Source organism: Rhinolophus sinicus, chromosome X (assembly GCF_036562045.2).
Source record: "Rhinolophus sinicus isolate RSC01 chromosome X, ASM3656204v1, whole genome shotgun sequence".
NCBI lineage: Eukaryota > Metazoa > Chordata > Mammalia > Chiroptera > Rhinolophidae > Rhinolophus > Rhinolophus sinicus.
In genome coordinates this window covers 52199655-52202742 of record NC_133768.1, presented here as the reverse complement: position 1 = coordinate 52202742, position 3088 = coordinate 52199655, and the positions used below count along the sequence as shown (strand labels likewise).

Sequence of the window (3088 nt, the reverse complement as noted above, 5' to 3'; positions counted from 1 at the left end):
ATTCTGGACACACTTGTCTAGGAGGCACCTCCATTTAAAGATCTTCATCTAATTCTTAGCCAACTTGCATAAATTTGGTGAGGGGAAAATAACTTCACAGCATGGGTATTATGAAGTAACATCATGGAGATAGTCTCCCAGTTCTTGAAGCTTATTATTCATTACAATGGTTACCAAACGATGCTTATTGGTCTATGTGGTATATAGGAAGTTTTGTACTCAGGAAAAAATACTTGAAGAAAGTTACAGTTCTATCTTCTTAAATATAATAAAGATAAATCACCTTAAAAAGTAATAAAGTTACAGGTGATGCAATTTTTTAAATGGAGTTTCTTTCAGCACACAGCCATATTAGAGTACTTTATCTTTCTGTGTGGTTACACTACATTAGGAGTCAGGGGAACTGACGTTCCATCCTGGTTGTGACACTATTGTGGTCATGGGCAAGTCATTTGACCTCTATGTGCTATGTTCAAGTTTCTTAACCCTATGTATCTTACAGGATAATTGTGAGGGAAATGTAAGATTATGTCTGTAGAAGCCCTTTTATGAGAAATGTAAAATACCTTTGCAAATGTGAGATAGTATCACTGTCAGATCAACTAAACAGAAAAAACGAACCCATATCATCTAGGATCATAAACATTAAGACTATAAATGAGTCAAGGGACCCTCACATTTCATACCTGAAAATTAGAAGTGACTTACCTACAATAATCTAATACCCAAACGAGCAGAAATGAAGCAAGCTATTAATTCTGTGATGGCTTTTGGTGTCTCCTTTTCTATTCAGTCAGTGGATACTATTATGGTGGTGCAAAAGTAATTGTGGTTTGTATTTTGTTGAAATTCGCTGTTTGATATTGGAATACATTCTTAAATAAATGTGGTTATGTTATACATCATTTTAATTGACATTTCTCGCTTTATATTTTTTTGCTAATGACTTATTACTTGCTGTTGATTTTATATTTATTTTAGACTATGGAATTGATGTTAGACTAAAAGCAAATTCGAGCAATTTTCTTATTCGAGTTCAAAATGGGTCATACAGCAGCAGAGACAACTCGCAACATCAACAACACATTTGGCCCAGGAACTGCTAACGGACGTTCAGTGCAGTGGTGGTTCAAGAAGTTTTGCAAAGGAGACGAGAGCTTTGAAGATGAGGAGCATAGTAGCCGGTCTTCAGAAATTGAAAATGACCAATGGAGAGCAATCATTGACGCTGATCCTCTTACAACTACACAAGAAGTTGCCAAAGAACTGAATGTCGACCATTCTATGGTCGTTCAGCATTTGAAACAATTTTGAAAGGTGAAAAACCTCAACAAGTGGGTGCCTCATGAGGTGACCAAAAATCAAAAGAATCGTCATTTTGAAATGTCATCTTCTCTTATTCTATGCAACAACCATGAACCATTTCTCAATCGGAATGTGATGTGCGACAAAAAGTGGCTTTTATACAACAACCGGCAAAGACCAGCTCAGTGGTTGGACTGAGAAGAAGCTCCAAATCACTTTCCAAAGCCAAACTTGCACCAAAGAAAGGTCATGGTCATTGGTGGTCTGCTGCCGGTCTGATCCACTACAGCTTTCTGAATCCCGGCGAAACCATTATATCTGAGAAGTATGATCAGCAAATCAATGAGATGCACCAAAAACTGCAATGCCTGCAGCTGGCATTGGTCAACAGAAAGGGCCAAATTCTTCTCCACGACAATGTCCGACTGCACGTTGCACAACCAACACTTCAAAAGTTGAAAGAATTGGGCTACGAAGTTTTGCCTCATCCGCCATATTCACCTGACCTCTCACCAACCAACTACAACTTCTTCAAGCATCTCAAAAACTTTTTGCAGGGAAAATGCTTCCACAACCAGCAGCATGCAGAAAATGCTTTCCAAGAGTTTGTCGAATTCCGAAGCACGAATCTTTACGCTATAGGAATAAACAAACTTATTTCTCATTGGCAAAAATGTGTTGATTGTGATGGTTCCTATCTTAACTAATAAAGATGTGTTTGAGCCTAATTATAATGATTTAAAATTCACTGTCCGAAACCACAATTAGTTTTGCACCAACCTACAACTGTGGGTAGCTAAGCAGTGTGCTCTAAAAGCCCAAATTGAAGGGGCAAGTGAAAGACTGTTATATAGGCTTACTTATATTAAGTCACGAGGCATAGTTAATTGTTTCTTATAAAGGAAACCACACAGAGGACTGACTAGTTCAGAGGTTTTATCTTTCATCAAATCACTACATATGATGGAGCACAGATCTGGGGAGAGTAAACATTTTAATTAGCTTCCCTTTCAGCGTTGGTCTGTGCAAATGCCATTGGAAAACTAATATCTTTAGGGAGGCTTGTGGTTCTCACAAATCAAACACCAACTGGGAAACAAATAGAGGTTGGAGGAAGAAATGGAGAATGAGTTAATGCTTCCTAAGCTGATTTGTCCCAGGTCTGCACTTGAGCACTTGGGCTGTGAGAATAGTTGGAAGAGAAGGGGAGGAAAATAGGTGCAGGAAAGGAAGAAAGTGGAGAGTAGGTGGAGGAGGTCCAGCTATACGCCTGGCAAGTTACAAACATCATTGTATTTATACCTCCCAACCACCCTATGACATATTTACTGTATCCGTTTGAGAGATATAATAATAGCAACACTTACTAATGGGCCAGGTACTGTGGTAAGAACTTCACATGCATTCAGTCCTTACAATTGTCCTAGAGTTATGTTACCAATATCATTATCACTTCTTATTATTTTATATTGTTATAGCATTATCTCATATGATATGAATATTCATATTTCACAGATGAAGAAACAAGGTTAGAGACCTTAAACCAATTTAAAAGTAGCATGTCCAAGCCCATCCAGCTAGAAAGTAGCCTGGATTCAAACCAAGGTCTGATTCCAAATCCCAACACCTAACCATTATATTAATACCATACTGCATCTTGAGCGAATTTTAAAAGAAAATATTATAGAAGACTGTATGTGGAGTTTAGCAGGGTCTTTTTTTACATGTACAGTAGTACCTCGGTTTTCGAATGTATCCATTGATGAACATTTCAGTTTATGAA

At 37.7% G+C, this 3088-nt stretch overlaps 1 pseudogene; it reads left to right on the top strand.

Moving 5' to 3' along the window:
• Positions 1-984: 984 nt before the first annotated feature.
• Positions 985-2012, top strand: LOC109438032 (histone-lysine N-methyltransferase SETMAR; annotated as a pseudogene).
• Positions 2013-3088: the final 1076 nt, after the last annotated feature.